Source organism: Uloborus diversus, chromosome 9 (genome assembly GCF_026930045.1).
Source record: "Uloborus diversus isolate 005 chromosome 9, Udiv.v.3.1, whole genome shotgun sequence".
NCBI classification, from domain to species: Eukaryota; Metazoa; Arthropoda; class Arachnida; order Araneae; family Uloboridae; genus Uloborus; species Uloborus diversus.
The window spans coordinates 145,368,504-145,387,345 of record NC_072739.1 but is presented as its reverse complement, the minus strand read 5'-3'; the positions used below and the strand labels follow the sequence as shown (position 1 = coordinate 145,387,345).

The 18,842-nt window shown below is 35.1% G+C and overlaps 1 protein-coding gene across 1 annotated transcript in view; it reads right to left on the bottom strand.

Moving 5' to 3' along the window:
• The window catches only part of LOC129230735 (uncharacterized), a 46,322-nt gene extending 36,608 nt beyond the window's left edge, over positions 1–9,714 (bottom strand). The window contains exon 1 of the mRNA XM_054865157.1: positions 9,245–9,714. The gene's annotated coding sequence lies outside the window, so the exon portion shown is untranslated. The remainder of the gene's footprint in view (positions 1–9,244) is intronic.
• Between the last annotated feature and the right edge of the window lie 9,128 nt (positions 9,715–18,842).

Below are 18,842 nucleotides of genomic sequence, written 5' to 3'. Positions count from 1 at the left end.
TGAAAATAAAAACAAGTCATATCAACAATAATTATTTCACAGTTAAAACCATAGTTGCGGAGTCGGAGCCAATCTCATTTTGAGATAAAGGAGTCGGAGTCGAATATCCAAGAATCGGAGTTAGTCATTTGTCCTCCGTGTATAAATTTTTGCCAAAGCTACGAAGTCAGAGTCGAAGTCCGATTAATTATCGGGCACAGGAGTCGGAGTCAGGTCCCCCTAAATTCTCGGAGTCGGGTTCTGGCGTCAAGAGCTATTTCCAACAAAATTTGTTTGAAGTAAATCCGCCTTCAAGTAAGGAATCTACATTAACTTTCAGTTTCCCCGTAGGCGCTAATGGTAAGGGATTTGAACTGTTCAAAATTAAACGGAAAATTGCTCAAATCAAAAAGATATTTTATATACAAGTTTTTCATGAAAAGTTTTTCCTACAAAGTTTGTTTGAAGCAAATTCGCCTCACAGTTCGGAATTGCCTTGAATTTCCCCGTAGGCACTAATGTTAAGTTTTTTTGAACTGTTCAAAATTGAACAAAAAATAGCTCATATCAAAAACTGAAATATGGGAATGAGGTGTCCTCGCCGACATAATCTTTCGAACAAAAAAAAGTTTGTTCGAATTGGACTATTCATTCAAAAGTTATGGGGGGGGGGGGGGACAGACAGACCGACAGACATTTTTCCCCATCTCAATACCCAACTTTCCAATTTTTAAATTTTCGATATTTATTGAAATATTTTATTTATTTTTGACTTTTTTTTTGTTTTTTGCGATATTTTTAAGATGCATTAAGCCCTTTTTCATGCTTTTTTCTTCTTTCTCTGACTTTTACTGGGAAAGCAGGCTAAAAATCATTGTTCTCACGCTTCTGTAACATATTACTTAAAATAAATTTTTGTGATTCACGGTCTTGCAATTTATTATCCCGAATGCGGTATTTTGGAAATTATTTTGTTTGTGCTCTACTTCTATACTTACTACTTGTAATTGAAAATGTTGTTCTAATGAAAAATCTATAGTTTATTCTTTTCTTTCAAACTTAAAATAGCTGTTTCTTACTAAGTCATAAAAATTCTGTAGAACTATACGATCTAGTACTAAATGTCAGAGATTGGAAAGTGCAATTGAAGAGCCTTAAATAATTTTAATTGTTCTAAAGTCCTCGAAAATAATCGGATATGCCTTTGAAACTCCAAAACAAAAATATTGCTTCAATTTTATTTCTTTAAAACTGAGCGTATGTACCTATAGGGAAAACTAGGGAGGTTTGATCCATAGGGAGTCTTGACCCACGAGGATTTTTTCCATGAAAAGGATATTTAGGGAAAATTATAGCCATATTATTGGTTGACCAGTCATACAATATTTTGCAGGGACAAGCCATTTTCAAATTTTCAGTGGTTTTCAAGAAATTTAGCGTTAAATGATACTGCACCTTAAAAGTAAATTTTGAAGATTTTGGAACTTTTTAGATTTTAACCTCCAGTTTTAAGGGAAATTAATTTTAAAAGGATGCATGCTTTTGTCACTTTTCTATAGCTATCTATTGATATACAGTAGTTTTATATAACTTTAATCTAAGTTGCTAAAAATTTATGGTAAACAAAAGAAAGCTAACTAGGGAGCTTTGATCCCAAACTAACTAGGGAGACTTGACCCAGTGAATAATTTGATGTTTTTTCAATTAATTTTTGAGTATGAATAACTAAAATATTGTGAATATTGTGATTGAAACCTTAATAATTTGCTTTTATTTAAGCAATAACTTTAATATTGTGAATATGAAGATGAGATATTTTTTAACTTAATAAATAACTAAAATATTTTTGTCTAATAAATTATTTTTATTTGACAAATACTAATATATTAATGATCTTCAAGCCCAATGATTTGTTTCTTAATAAAATAACTGAAATGTCGTTTAGGCCTTAGCTGATAAGTTTTTAATTAGACTTCTGCTTTTCTGATGATGTGCAATAAGATTAATTTTTAAAGAATGTGTAACACTTCACATAAAGAGTGAATTCATTTGTTCATTCATTTCAAGTATCACTTATTAAAGCAAAAAATACCATCAAACCTGCGTTTTTTATTTCAATATCTATGAGTCTTCTTACATTTATGAGGGGGGTCATGTCTCCCTAAGTGTTGGGTCAAGTCTCCCTAGCTCTAGGGACACTTGACCCATTTGCAGACGTGATGAATATAATTTGTTGTACTATTTCTATTTAGAATTATGCTATTATTTTTAGCCATAATAATGCACAAAATGGCAAACTATTTCTGCATATTTTTTGTTTCGTTCTAACAATTCTACAAAAAAAAAAAAAAAAAAAAAAAAAAAAAAAAAAAAAAAAAAAACAAAGATTGGGTCAAGTCTCCCAGTTTCCCCTATATCTATGTATATATGTCCGAGTTACTTCTCCCGAACGCCAGTGAACTGACCATCAAACCAGATATCGATAGATTCGTAATTTTCCCGTCTTTATGCTTGGCTATTTAACATAATCCTCCGACAATAACTAGCGGAGATATCAATTAAAAACTATTAATTATGGCACTTATATTTCGACATAAAATCCCTATTTTTCGAAGGTTTTCCACCATTCAAATTATTATTTAGTACTTCAACTCAACTTTTCGTAGCAGTGCTTCTATTAAAATTTGTAGCGTGAAGAAAATCATTGAAAAGAAAGATCTTTTGCCATTTTTTTTTTTCTCGAATATGAAGAAATAAAATTTGGCTTTTGTTTTGAGGCTTTTCCTGTACTCGGTGGATTTAAAATGTTTCCTTCCTGATTATTTTTCCGCAATCTGCCTCAAAATTTTACTGTTTTTTCTTTTTTTTCCATGCCTGATTGTTGAACACGCGTCACTTGACATAACTTTTATTTGCGAGGCAGACCGTGCAAACTGGGCGACTTAGCTGGTCAAGTAAATAAATTTTAGTCCAGTAAAATTTTAGTCAAGTAAATAAATTTTGAATTATCCAAATGCGCACAGTATATTACTCTCTTGTTAATTATTTTCTAAATATGTACACCATTTCTTCTGAAGGATTTTTTACTATTGATCATTTTATATTTTATTCATTTTTTTTATTTGTCGGTGGGTTGAAAGGGTGATCAAAAACTAATTTCCCCGAAAGCCGATGAATGTATTATCTTTGCGATAAAAAAATAGTACGGTATACAATTCTTCTCCTCCCTCACTCTCTCTGTCTGTTGACTGCTGTCATTTGTTTGTCGAATCAAAAAAATTTTTTACTGTGCTAATTTCCAAAACAGCATATAACTTTTAAAAAAAATTTGTTTGCCTACTTTTCCTGATATTTTTGTAGTTTCAATTACCTCTTATGAAGCTTCAAAATGCAGAATTTTTCGAGGGCAAATCAAAAAGTCTTTGCGTCTATTTTTTTTAAGCCAAAACATGGCTGGGAATATAAAACGAACATGTACATTCCCAGCAGTGACAATTCCTTTAACCGTACCAGCTTTTTGCCCGGAAGAGCAGAGCTGCTATCAGTCATTTAAGATGACGGTCGTTCTTCAGACGTCCACAGCTTATGCGCAGCGAAATGTTATACGTTTTCTATGGAACAAGGGACAAATGCAAATAGCGATTCGCAGGGAAATGCTTCCCACGCACGGGGAAAAGTGTCTCTCTTGGAGACTCACTTGAAGAGACACAAGGGGCGTTTGTCCCTTGAGATCGAGGGCAAATCAAAATCGCCGATCGAAAAATAATCAGAATTTTTCGAGGGCAAATCAAAAACTCTTTGCGTCTATTTTTTTAAGTCAAAACATGGCTGGGAATATAAAACGAACATGTACATTCCCCAGCAGTGACAATTCCTTTGACCGTACCAGCTTTTTGCCCGGAAGAGCGGAGCTGCTATCAGTCATTTAAGATGACGGTCGTTCTTCAGACGTCCACAGCTTATGCGCAGCGAAATGTTATACGTTTTCTATGGAACAAGGGACAAATGCAAATAGCGATTCGCAGGGAAATGCTTCCCACGCACGGGGAAAAGTGTCTCTCTTGGAGACTCACTTGAAGAGACACAAGGGGCGTTTGTACCTTGAGATCGAGGGCAAATCAAAATCGCCGATCGAAAAATAATCTGAATTTCTCGAGGGCAAATCAAAAACTCTTTGCGTTTATTTTTTTTAAGTCAAAACATGGCTGGGAATATAAAACGAACATGTACATTCCCCAGCAGTGACAATTCCTTTGACCGTACCAGCTTTTTGCCCGGAAGAGCGGAGCTGCTATCAGTCATTTAAGATGACGGTCGTTCTTCAGACGTCCACAGCTTATGCGCAGCGAAATGTTATACGTTTTCTATGGAACAAGGGACAAATGCAAATAGCGATTCGCAGGGAAATGCTTCCCACGCACGGGGAAAAGTGTCTCTCTTGGAGACTCACTTGAAGAGACACAAGGGGCGTTTGTACCTTGAGATCGAGGGCAAATCAAAATCGCCGATCGAAAAATAATCTGAATTTTTCGAGGGCAAATCAAAAACTCTTTGCGTTTATTTTTTTTAAGTCAAAACATGGCTGGGAATATAAAACGAACATGTACATTCCCCAGCAGTGACAATTCCTTTGACCGTACCAGCTTTTTGCCCGGAAGAGCGGAGCTGCTATCAGTCATTTAAGATGACGGTCGTTCTTCAGACGTCCACAGCTTATGCGCAGCGAAATGTTATACGTTTTCTATGGAGCAAGGGACAAATGCAAATAGCAATTCGCAGGGAAATGCTTACCACGCACGGGGAAAAGTGTCTCTCTTGGAGGCTCACTTGAAGAGACACAAGGGGCGTTTGTCCTCCCCCCCCCATCCATAGAAAACGAATAACACTTCGCTGCTCATAAGCTGTGAACGTCTGAAGAACGACCGTCTTCTAAATGATTGATAGCAGCTCCGCTCTTCCGAGCAAAAAGCAGATACGGCTGGTACGGTTAAAGGAACTGTCACTGCTGGAATGAACATATTTCTTTTGTATTCCCAGCTATATTTTGGCTTGAAAAAAATAGGCGCAAAGACTTTTTGATTTGCCCTCGTATATTGATTTTTCAAAATTTTATCTGGGGAGAAACCCCCTGATCCCCTAAAATTGAGGATATTTTATACCCTTTTTAAAGGTAAGCCCTCCGCCACTCTCTTGATATTATTCCCCCTTTTAAAGGCAAAGCAGAAAGGACAGCAGGCAAACACATTAAAAAAACGAATAAAACACGCTTTATATACCAAAGGAAAGAGCAAAAATAGTGAAAAAAAAAAAACTCTTAAAAGTGACCCTTTTGTCACCGTCACAAAAAGTCGTCCGGATTGCATGGGGCCCCATACCTGAAATAGCTTAGGGCCCCGTTTGGTCTAAAATTGGCCCTGACCAAAAGATGCACTACTTGAATGTCAAAAAAAAAATAAATAAATAAATAAAGAGTGTACCAGTGCTTAGATATGCAAAACAAATGTTTGGAATTCAACTAGAAACTCACTTTAATTTTATGAACTTTACTATTTTATTTTATTAATATTGTTTTTTAAAATTATTATTATTCCGTAAGGGGGGGGGCGGTACTTGTTAATATCACCTAAGGTGGCATAACTACTAGAATCGGCCCTAACGGCATATAAATGTGAGATTGACAACAATTAAGTCCTATGGCCAACTTGTGAAAAAATACATAAAGGTTTCGTTTCAACCCTCGATATCCCAAACTTGCTCATAGTTGATTGATTGATCGTGTATCTCGCGTTCCCTCTGCTTATAAGGATGATTAAAGAAACTATATAGTTATGACCAGGGGCGTGCACGGGGGGGGGGGAGAAAGTCCACCTATTTGCCCGGGCCCGAGCGTGAAGGAGGTCCAATATTTTTAAAACTAGGTGTGAAATATAGGGGTTCAACAATAAGGAGGGGACCCAGAACAGTCATTTGTAATGGGCGGCCCCAAAATTTCTGTGCACGCCCCTGGTTATGACCCCTCTTCCCTTGCCCCCACACCCTTCAAAAGGGCGTCCCAATGGGATGTCAGTGTCCTCCAAAGCATGTCCTTATTCGACAAATTTTGCTGACGATTCGGAAAAGCTTGAGGACAAAATTACGACATTGAGGTTTGTTTTCCTTTTTTAAATTGATGCATAATGTTTCTACTCGGTAGATGTATGTATTTTAAGCGTGCATGCTCGTACTTTATCATTCGCTAAAATTGCAATTTCGTTTGGAAAATCTTTTTAGTATAATAATTAAAAGTTTATAATAACTCTCAACTGATTAGGCTTTGAATAAATTAAAATTTTATAGAATAATAGATGATATTCTAGAGCTGCTTCCTAAATACAAACTGATCAGATGAAATTTTGGCACCTCGAAAAAAAAACTTAATACTTAAGACAGTTGAAAATGACTTTTTTAATCAAGCTATTTTAGTTTTGAAGGGTCATCATTGTTATTAAAAAACGCGCAAGGTTCAAGTACCATCGACATTAAAAGACACGTTATTTAGAGAGAGAATAAAAAAAAAGTACCCCCCCCCCATCCAAGCTTGATAGGAAATGCGAAATTGGAGTAACTAAGTTACCAATTCCAAGCAGATGCTTCAAATTCTTCGATGAGAAATCGCAATGAAAAAGTTATCTGGGATCTCCATCCCCTCCCCTCCCCACCACCTTCTCAAACGTTAGGGTGCACCCCACTTCCTAAGAACGAAAATCCCTCCTCAAAAGTAGCTCTAAGGGCTCTAAAATTGCCCCTCTTCCCCCTCCCTCCCAAAAAAATATATAAATACTGTATATACAGTAACAAAAAATCCTATGGTATATTCTGCACCAAGATCTTTTACCCTTCAGGAGCACTCCTGATATTCTCAATAACTCAATTCATGTGACATTAAAAAAGCAACAAAATGCAGTACATATTCCTTAACACATTATCAATAAATTCTCAAAGCCATTAAACATTACCCATTAACTACCACCCTCTCTAATATGAGCCTGACCTAGTTAATTGAGTCATGTACTTCAAATCAATTACACTATAATCTTAAAATGAATTGTATTAATACAGAATTGGATTATGATAGTCATTTTTCTCCCGTGCAATTTTAATGACATAAGCAATTTAGTAAGTAACTGTTTTAGGGATAAATGCAATATGTCTCACTATAGTACATAAATTATTAGCTCCTTATCTCTTAATTATATCTTTACATCCTCTAATTTGGTTTTTCCCAGTGAACCATCTATTTAGAGGATATAAATATGCAATACTGCTTACAACAGTACATAAATCCTTAACTACCTCAATATCATCCAAATAGTACATTAATCTGTTATTAAACTAATTAGAGGACATAAAAATGCAACATTTCTAACAGTAAGAAAATATTTAGTTCCTTACTATCTCTTATTTGTATCTCGTCTCTCATCCTCGAACAAACTACACACCAGCATATCAACAAACTACGTACCAGTTAGAGGATTTAAATATGCCACGTTTCTTACAACAGTACAGAAATTCTTCGTTCCTCATATTTTATTTATGTTTCTATGTCCTCTAAAAAGTTTATTACTATGTAAATAAACTGTTTAGAGGAGGCAAATATGAACCATTTCTAACAAAAGTACATAATATTCTAACTCCTTCGCTTTTATTTCTAAATCCTGCAAATAATTTATTACTTCGTAAATAAAACACCTTGAGTTTATAAATATGCAACATTTTTAACAACAGTACAGAAATCCTAGACCTTTACATTTTAAAAAAATATAACAATATCCTCTAGCTTGTTTACACAGTAATAAACAATTTAGAGGATATAAATAACATTTCTAACAATAATACAGAAATTCTTAGTTCCTTATCATTTGTTAAAATCTCCGTATCCTCTAAATAATTTATTATTTAGAGGATTCTTTAAATAAACTATTTAGAGGCGCAGGCGGATTTAGGACTCAGTTCCAGGAAAGGTGGTGTGGAGGGGGGGGCAGTTTTTTTTTTTAGCAACATTAGTTGTAATCAGGGCCGGATTTAGACTTAACGGAGGCCCTAAGCTATTTGCGATATAAGGTTAGGTGAAGTTTTTGTAGTCCTGAAAACTTTTCTGTCGGTGTCGAAAACGGCCCTTTTAAACGCCCCCCCCCCCTTCCCCATACTATGTTTTTGTCTTTTTCCTGACATGTTTTACTTTCTTGTGTGTTTTTTTATCATTTTTTTGTTGTATGCTGTTATTTTTGAATCGACTTTAGTTGGAATGGTATAAAAGAGTGACGCAGGGCTCTCTCTTGAGTGGGATATAGAATATTTCCAATTTTAGGGGTTCCCGGGATTTCTCCCCCCAGAGGTGTCAAATTCTGCATTTTGGAGCCCTATAAGGAGTAATTTAACTGACAAAAATCTCGGGGGAAAAAGTGAAATAAAATTTAATAAAAGTATATATACTCGATTGCAAATGAAATATGCAACAACCCACACAATGCACAACAACCCACTTTTTTTTTGCTTTTGAAGTCACACAAGTTGTAAATAAACATTCTGAAAGGAGAGAAAACTAACTACAACGAGTAGATCGTCCTGTTAGCGCAAACCGGGGGGGGGGGGGGTGTTCCTTTCATTTTAGCTTCTAATTCTTTAAAATAATCGACGATTATTTTAAGTATTACAACTGAATGCATAGCTCTTTAGTCAGTCCTTTATCTCAGTCCAAAATAGTAATTTTAGACACCTTTTCAGCACCCCAGTGACAGCTTTACTAATTGTATTTGATGCAGGGTAGGGTTTTTTCCCCATCAGAAAAGGACATTCGCTCTTCTCTTCATTTTCTCATCTGAACTATTCAAAAAAGAAAAAAGAAAGAGGGGGGGAGTTGAAGATTTTGGAAGGTGTTTTGTTATTATGTTAAGTCCTCCCAAAACTGGGGGGGCATTGCTCCCCTATGCCTCTCATTAATCAGCCCATGTTTAGAGGAGGCAAATATGAATCATTTCAAACAAAAAAAAACAGAAGTTCTTTGCATCTTATCTTTTTCAAAATCTCTGTATCTTCTAAATTAATTATTTAGAGGATATAAATATCAACATTCCTAACAGCAGTACAGAAATCGTCAGTTCCTTATTTTTTATTAAAATCTATGCATCCTCTAAATATCTAAATAGTTTATTACTTCGTAAATCAAATATTTTGAGGATATAAATATGCAACATTAATAACAACACAGAAATGTTCAGCTCCTTACCTTTATCACTTTAATTCTCTTGATCACTTTAATTCTATTCCTGAAATTCACAATATTATTGATGCATCAAACGATAACGCTCGTTTCCTGTACTATATTTTTATAATTTTCACAAAATGATGAATGATCTAGATCGGCTTTCGGTAAAAACCAATTTTCCTCGTCTGTGTCGAACCAACATCTTCAGGAAAAAAACTAAAAACCACGTGCCGTACGCCTCGCCCCTTGACTCACATGTTCCGAGCCATAGATAATACACGCCACTGCCACTACAACAACCTGTAGGACAAATACTCACTCTGCGCAGTGCGCAAACCTCGGAATCAACACTTTTGATTGATAACCGAAGTGGTTTTCGTCATTCTGAACTTTGATCGCGAAACTCAGCCAATGCCGCGAGGCCTGGAGACGAGCCTCACTGGGCCAAGGTCACCTCGGCGCCCGAGTTTCTGAACATGCACTTTCTCTCTGCCTATTTATCCCAACATTTCAAACGCAAACAGCATTTGGCGATGAATAGAAGCAATTGCTTTCTCGCTGCGACAAAAAAAAAAAAAGTTTCCCGTTGCGATTCGAACATTTTTCTAGACGGCTGTTCAAATCTAACATGTGCGGGGTAAATCTACAGCAAATTCTGAGAAGCGTCTGTATCTACAGCTAGAGAGGTGCTTAAGAGCAAAATTCGTCTTGTATATCTCTTTCTTCCGATGATAGTGAGAAAGGAGAACTGGGGGAAATGTTCAGTAAAAACTTTTCCCAAGAAAAAAGGAAATTCAAACACTTTGTAAGAAATTAGGAAATATCTTTGTGCAGAAAAGTAACTGCATACACGTGTTTCGGGGTTGCAAGGAACCCCTTTGTTAATTCTATTAAAAGACAAATTGCTATGTCGCATGTCATTTCATCCACAAGCTCACATCTTTTGCGTTGAAAAAGGGACTCCTTGTAACTCCAAAACACGAGCAGGAAGTTCTCTGTTGGAATAGAAAGTAGTAACTCCGATCTATACATTTCCAAACAGAAAACAATTAGAATGTCCAATAGTTGGAGGGGTTTATTCACTAGGTTGGAGCATTTTTCAACCACCCAAAAATCTTGACGCAGAGCCGCAAAATTATCCAATTTTTAAAAATTAATTACATACATTAATTTGAATGTTTCACTGCTAAGAGCCAAATGCTGCAGTATGTAACGATTTTTACATGACGATGGTCATATTTCGATTTCGGGGGTTATATCACATAAGAACCATCAAGAATGGTGTCAAAAGCATTTTGAAAGCCTTTTTTCTTTTGGCCGCGCGAGGCGTTATTTATGCATAATAGATATTTACATTAACTACTAAAAATGTTTTACAAGTATTTAAAACTAGAAAATCGCCAGTCAAGGTAAGACCGGTGACAATAGCTTCTACATTTGAACGAAGCAATGGCCTGTTTAGTGATATTTTGATGTTTGTAATTTTAACCTTAACTCCAGTGAATAAACCCTAAATTCCAGTTGTATAGCGTTTAATATTGAACACATTTCCGTTTCTTCATTCTCCTAAAATGAGAGTGTTACCGGATCCAGTTCCGACTTGTCAAAATAAAGCATTTCTTTGCATGGTTAAACAATACCAAAAAATATTATCAAATTATCATGCTATGGAGCGAGTTTCATTGTTGATGACGTCAGGGCGTTACTCGATCAGTGAATTCGCTGTTACATGTATAAGGATAAAAGCAGAATTAAATACTGGATAACTAGCTTCCAAATTTTTCATTTGATCATTTTTGACAAATTCATTAGCGCAGTCAGAATTTCCTCTCGGAAGAAGGTTTTACAGTCCTCACATGAATGAAAACTACCATGTTAAGATTCAGGGGTGCCCATCCCCCCCAAGTTCAATGGTTCAACCCCCCCCCTCCCCAAATTTTTCTCAACTCTCCCCCTACCCTCTTTTTTGTTTTTAGCTCTTTTTTATTTTATTTATTTTTTTTTAATATTTTTTATTTATTTTTTATTTTTAATATATTTTTATTTATTTATTCTTTTAAATATTTTTTATTTATTTATGTATTTATTTATTTTTAATTATTATTATTATTTTGTTAGAAAATTTCTGTGCTACGCCAATGACACACACACCACACACAAAATAAATAAATGAAATAAAAAATAAACAATAAAATAAAATAAATATTAATTCAAATTAAAATAAATCAATAAATACATAAATAAAAAGCAATTTTGAAAATCCCCCCCCCCTTTTTGATGGCACAACTGTAATCCCCCCTTGTGGGCACCTCTGTTAAGATTGATAATGTGTATCAAAAGGAATAAGTTAGGACCCCAGAGTTTCCTCCGCCTTCCCATCCCACATTGCAGCGTCCCTGAGCTTTTTAATAAGAACATAAGGGTTTTTATGAACCCAATACGATAACTTATAGATGGTGTTAGCCTACAAAAAAGACAATATGAAAGATTTATCAAAACCATAGCATTATTATTTAAAATGCACATTGATTCAAAAACGCATAGGAATAGATTGTGAATAGTATGTATTTGAAACGAACAAGGGAACAAGTTGTAGAACAAGATATTTAAGTACCTAGAAGGACATTTCAAGGCGATAGATACTTGTTAGATTTCGTCTTTTGAAACAAATGTAAAGATTAGATAAGTGCGGTAGAAAATCTTTCAAAAAATAACGGCTTTATCGTGGCCTCTCATTAGTCCAAATAGCAAAGGACTAAAAAAAAATAAAAAAAAATAGCAAAACTTTTAACAATAAAAAGAAACCCTAGTGAGTTAATTCAGATTATGCTGCTATCAATGCTGTGAATTAATGCCAAGTTAATTGAGACTATGCTGCAAATTGTATCAACGTTTGCTTACACGTATTTACGCCTCAGAAGTTTAAAACTTTTTTAAACCAAGTCTTATAATAAATTCAAAGTTTAAAACAATGTCTAATAAAAGCTTATAAATTGCTTCATCTTCTTTACTAATAATAATGCTGAAAGTCCGGAGGATGTCTGTAGCATGTCTGGACCTCTGTGACGCGATAGCGCCCAGACCGTTCGGCTGATTTTCATGAAATTTGGCGCAAAGTTATTTTATAGCATGGGAGTGTGCACCTCGAAGCGATTTTTCAAAAACTCGCTTTTGTTCTTTTTCTATTCCAATTTTAAGACCACTTTACCGAGCGAATTACCATAACACGGACGAGTAAATTATAATATGGGCGAGCAAATTACCATAACATGTCTTTCCAAAATTTTGGGTTTTTTTCGTTTCCGCAGTGTATATGTTACCGTTAAGAATGAAATCCGTTATTTTATATATAGAATACCTAGTTATTTCATGGAATAACTGATCGCCACCGTTAAAGTGTAAAACTCTCTTGTATTTCATGGTTTAACTATAATAGAATAATGACCTGCAGCCTGTTAAAGTGTAAAATAATCTATATCATATATCTTGCACGATAAATAGATTTACCTTCCACCCCTATTGCATTTATGAACTAGTCCAGACCATAGGGAGATAACTTGTTTAGCATGTTGGCGCAATGTTTTTGTTTTAGAAATAATGTTCTTTGTAATTCCAAGTGTCATTTTAGTAATCCTTGTTGTAGCAAATTATTTTATGGCACGTTTCCATAAATACCATTTATACGCTGCATTAATTAGATAAATTGCTTCTTTTTCCATTTTAACTGTCTATCATAAGTTTATTTATAGAATACCTAGTTATTTCATTTTAGACAAATTGTTTATTTTGCACTTTAACTGTCTCTCATTCGTTAATTTATAGAATACCTAGTTATTTCATAGAATAACTAGTTAAAGTGTCAAATTAATAACATATTAATAGCAACTTTAACGGACGCGATCAGTTATTTCATGCAATAACCAGGTATTCTATAAAATAACTGCATTATGTACTTTAACGGTAACATGTACAAATCAATGAATTAGCTATATAAAAGAAAATTTTTTAAAATGACGTGCACTTACTTGAAATAAATCCATCTTGTTGTCAAATTCCGCTGATTTTTCTCGTACCATGCTACATAAACTTAAAATCACTCTCACCACAAAGCTTAATATTTCATCTGAATATCTTGAATGTAGTAAAATGTTACTTGTAAAGCACTTCCGACGCGTGGAAGAAACGTTCAACAAGAATCACCTGCAATGACCTCTACCTCCGAAAAAAACTCGGTACAAAAACGTACGTCCGTGTTTTGGAGGAAGGAGATTCCCCCCCCCCCTCCCTTGTGTTTGAGACGGAATGAATGACTTGGCATCCGAACAAAGCGTGATAAACAAATATAGTATAGCTTAATTATCAGGATGACATTTTCTGCTTGGAATAAATTGAACATCTTCCAAATCCTTGCTTCCTGCCCACTGAGAGCATCGTAACAAATATCCGGAAGTAAAAAGATTGATGCAACTGCTTTCAGTTTTTTCTTAATGTACGAAGTAAAAAAAAAAAATGTCTGACACAAAACATTGTAATAAGTTTGAGGTAAAATTAATACAGTTGTGTCTCGATTTTACGAACCTCTATTTCACGAACACTTACGATTTTACGAATCTCGAATTCACAAATACTTACGATTTTACGAACCTCAAATTCACGCACACTCGCGATTTTACGAACCTCTAATTTACAAACACTTGCGGTTTTACGAACCTCTAATTCACGAACACTTACGATTTTACGAACCTCTAATTTTCGAACACGCGCGATTTTACGAACCTCTAATTTACGAACACTCGCGATTTTACGAACTTTTACTAGTCCCGAGAAGTCTTCCAATGAGATAATGTAGTTTCTTATTCTGTTTTTACGAACTGAAATTAACAAAAACAATTTTTTACGAACTCGACGTTAGGTCAGAGTAGCTCATTTCTGTAAGAATTCCAGCACCAAGGACAAGAAATCTCGGGAAAGAGGATGATCCTTTTCATTTAAATTGTAATTCCATCTTCATCCTGTCTGCTTTTATTGCTATAAAGAAATAAGTTATTTTTAAAGTGGTCAGCGAACCTTTATCATTAACGATCTGAGTTTTTGCTCGTCTGTGCTTATATTTTATTTTTTTAGGGCAAAACAAATAATTTATGCATATAAAAATGAACGTGTGTTTGTATGTACGTGGGTGTGCTTGTTCCTTATACAAATCCACAGTATGCGTTGGATTTTTTCCAAATTTGGAGCAGGGGACCTTTGATGATCACTAATGCCCGTAGGGAAGTTTTCCTACAACAAATACACAATTTACGTCGCATATTCGCAATATTTGGCAAAGAGGTTCTTTGGTGGTCAGGAAGTCACGTAGGGGGTTTATTAAAATTCCTTATTGAAATCCAGAGTTTAAGTCGGATTTCTACCAAATTCGGCGCAGAGATTCTTTGATGCTCAAAAAGGGTTTTTTCGTCTCCTATGGAAAAAAAAAACCCGTAGGGTGGGTTTCGACAAAAAAATCTGAAACAAGAGGCTGATTTTTTTTTTTTTGGGGGGGGGGATTTTGAAAAAATTCAAAGAGGTCTATATCTTAATTTTGAGTCATGAAACTGCTGTTGTCTACACTTTCACGGGAAATTTCACATTACTATTTTTCCTTTTGCTTTCACTTGACACAGCTTTTATTTTCGCTTAAAACCGTGCAACGGCGGGCAGCGTAGCAAGTAAAATATATCTTAAAATTTCTAAAACTCGTCATCGAAATATGCACACTATAACTAGTGCATAGTTTTCGGTGTGTTTCGATTTTACAAACTCTCGTTCTTGCGAAATTTCTTCGTAATCCCAAGGAAGTAGTAAAATTGAGCGCTAACTATTGAGACTGTCCATAATGATGTCACACCTTTTTTCAACATTTTTGATCATCCTCCCCAATTTGTCTTAGATTTTCACACTTACCTCACAAGCCTGTCACATGTCACGCTATTTTTCTTTAAGATATTCGCTATGCAAAAGACTTGATGTCATACTTCTCTCCCCCCCCCATTCTCCGGTGTCACAAACGGTCAGAATTTTGCGAATCCCCTCCCTCTTCAAAGTGTGACATCATTTGAGTCAGTGAGAAGCAAAGGGATGTAAGTGGCAAAATTAAAAATTTGGAGATAACCAGTACACATGGTAGGTGAACCTCCCTTCTGTCTTGGGGCAAGAGGTGGTACTAAGCAGCCCTGGTAGTTGCTGCTGTAGAGCATGAAAAAAAAAATCAATAAAAGCCTACTTAGGATGTTATCTTTAAACGCGTTTTACTCAAAACTTGAAAACGTCCACCTACATCCCTTTGCTTCTAACTGCCTCGTTTGGGGACAGTCCCTTACAGTATTTCTGAGGCTTGTTTAAAAGGAAAAGAGAGAGAGCGACATGGGGCAGCCACACAGGACCACAAAAAAAGCAGGACCTCAAAAAAAAAAACCTTTTGAATTTTTAAAATTAATTAATTTGAATTCTGAAATTTTGAATTCAAATTATGTTTTCCGCCATCACGAATTGCGACAGGACCCTCTCATTGGTTGCTACCCTACTCGACTCGCTTGTTTCTAGAAACGGTTCCTATCCTCCTCTTGGGCGGTTACGTGTGTACAGCTGTGTATGTGTAGGTTTGTGTGTGTGCACGTTGGCCTGTTTGTCTGTAAGTAAAGGCGCGTGTGTATGTGTGAGAGTGTGTATGAGCGTGCGTGTGTCTAGGACATGGATGCCACCGAACAGGAGCAGCGCCACCGGGATGAGTCGCGCCTGCAGAGGACGGTGGGGTTGAAAAAGGAACCAAACATCAAGGACGGTCAAATGAAAACAATTAGCAATCGTGATTGCTCAAAAAAAAAAGAAGAAGAAATTGCCATTATACAGGTAAGGAGGACCGTCATTACCTTTCATCGCCATGTCGGACTTGAATGCATTATAATTCGCGGGAAAAGCACAACACAAATAAATAAAAACTCGAGCGAACAGCTAAACTATATATTTAATTTCCGTGATGAATAAATTAACGTTTGAAAATAAGAATACACAGTTACCTGTTAAATGTTGTAGAATTTTATAATAAAGCAACTTCAAATTAATTACGTGACATACCAGAAATACCTTCCTTCCGACAATGACAGCTCCCGACAAATTTAATGATATTAGCTATATCGCGGTACGAATCGCGAGTTTTATTTTATTTTATTTTATTTATTTATTTATTTATTTACATATTTATTTATTTATTTATTTTTTATAAATATTGAGGCGAGCGGGATTGCCCACTTAGCGTCATTATCCTTCTTTCCCCTGCGTTATGCAAATAATTCAAGGGTGAAGTGGATATATTTTATGTCTACCAGACTTTAAAAAGTGGATGCTCATTTAAACAACGAAAAAATTTTCACACTTATAAAAATTTATCAGCTGTTCCAAATGAAAATGTTCCGAAAAAAATGAAAAGGGAAAAAAGAAAATAAATCCAAAACTGTGTTGCACATGTAATAGATTCCAATTTTCAATCTATTTCAGTCAGACATATTAGTTTGGACTTTTTCTCTAGAATCTCGTGATTTTTTTTTTTTTTTTTTTTGTATTGCATGTAATTAGGAGACATCTGTCTGGTATGATTCATCTGACCTTGTTTTGACTTCACGTTGATTTTAATATATTCACTTCTGTAATACAAAAACAAGTTTCCTGTTGAAAATGATTAGTCGAGCTTATCCTCTGATGAATACATCTGAAGTTTTTAAAAAAATGCGGTTTGCAAGGTGATTAATGATTTCCATAAACACTTACTATTAGAAAGATTTTCTGTCTAAAATCAGGGGAGCCCCGAACTTAACCTTTATGACCCAAATTCCTTCATTTTTTGAAAAAAGAGTTTGAAATAATTATTATTATTATTATTATTTTTATATCTTTATAGGTTAGAAACGCTCCATTATTATTTTTTTTAATTAAAAAAATGGAGGTGAGAAATAAATTTAAGGTGACATTATTATTACACGAAAAGGTCCTAATTGCTGAAAATTAAGGCATTTTTTATGAGACTTTTGAGTCCCGTCGGGTCATAAAGGGTAATATTTTTGGGAGGGCGAAAATCCTCATTTTACGGAGTAGAACTCCAAATTTTTAAGAATGATGATAATTTTTCCGAATCGTCAGACAAAATTAGCCGAATAAGGAAATTTTTGGAAGGTCACAGTGACCTCTCGTGACCTCCCATCGAGGCACCCCTGTCTAAAATACGCACTTGCACATGCATTTGGCCAATATTTTCAGCAATTACTATAATTTTTACACGATAGAGAATTACACACGAGGTAACTGTTTATGGTATAGTTTCATGTCGCAAACCAAAGTTTCAACTGATTAATATAGCTGCAAGTTTTCTCATTAAAACCTTTAATTTTTCTCAATCTTCGGCGTCTTAATATGTTTTAAAAAACAGCAAAACAAAATTTTAGTGATCCTTTTTACAACAAAACAATCTTTTAATAACGTAAACCTTTTATTAGAAACATTTCGATCACTTTAATCCATAATGGTTGAAGTTTGGATAAAAGAAGTGAAAAAAAAAAAAAACAATTATCATTTTACTAGCATGTTTTTTATATTATATTCCATTGGCATATTTTGAAAATTAGTCATTACAATCGTAATTTAATCGCGCTTCCTATAAATAAGCATCAAGACACAGATTACTAATCGAAGAGTGCTATTACTTGAATACAGGTTTGAGTATGCAAAATAATCAAAGGCGCTCAGGTTTGAGAGCGAAAAAAAGAAAAAAGAAGAAGAAGAAAAAGACGCGCAAAATCTCAAAGGCGCAAAGAAAAAAAAAGAAAAAAAAAACGAGGGCGCATAGGGGAAGGCGCAAACTAAAAAAAAAAAAGACGTACATGTTCGAGGGCGTAAAAATGAGAGGGAAAAACACGAAGTCGCACAGGACTGATGATGGAAAAAAAAGGAAAGCGCTCAGAGGGCGCACAGGCGGGGGGGGGGGGGGCACATCGGCTCATGGGGAATGGGTCAGTCCGTTCTGCATCAGAATCATTTCTCTTACTTTTTAATGAGTTCTCAAACTTAGATTGACAAAACGTCATAAAAACAGCTTAAATGTCGTTTCAGTTTCACGTCTATCTTAGTGAAAATCTAGAAAACCTACTGACTGTTAAAACAAAGGACGTAGATGTTTGTCACAAAAAAATTTCGACAAAATGTTTTCGACAAAGCGTAAGAAGCTACTCAAGCAACTTTAAACGAACACGAACATTTTTGTCAATTTTTGTTTTCAAAAGCTTTTTGAAGGCTGCTATTGCTATTTTAAAAACATATTTCCTTTTTACCTGTTTGTGTGTTTCAAGACCATCAATTAAAGTTTTTCTCTTTTATCCAGGGGCTCTCAAACTGGGTGGCGTAGCACCTTGGAATACACCCATGGGATGGAGAAATATTACGAAGTGACCATGATAACAATAATATGTATGTAATGGAAGACCAGGGTGTCGTGAGAAAATTATAATTCTTAAGAGGGTACCGCGAATCGGAAAATTTGGGAACCTCTACTGTAATGAATTGCTAGACTGAAAAAAGATGTTTCAAATGTAGT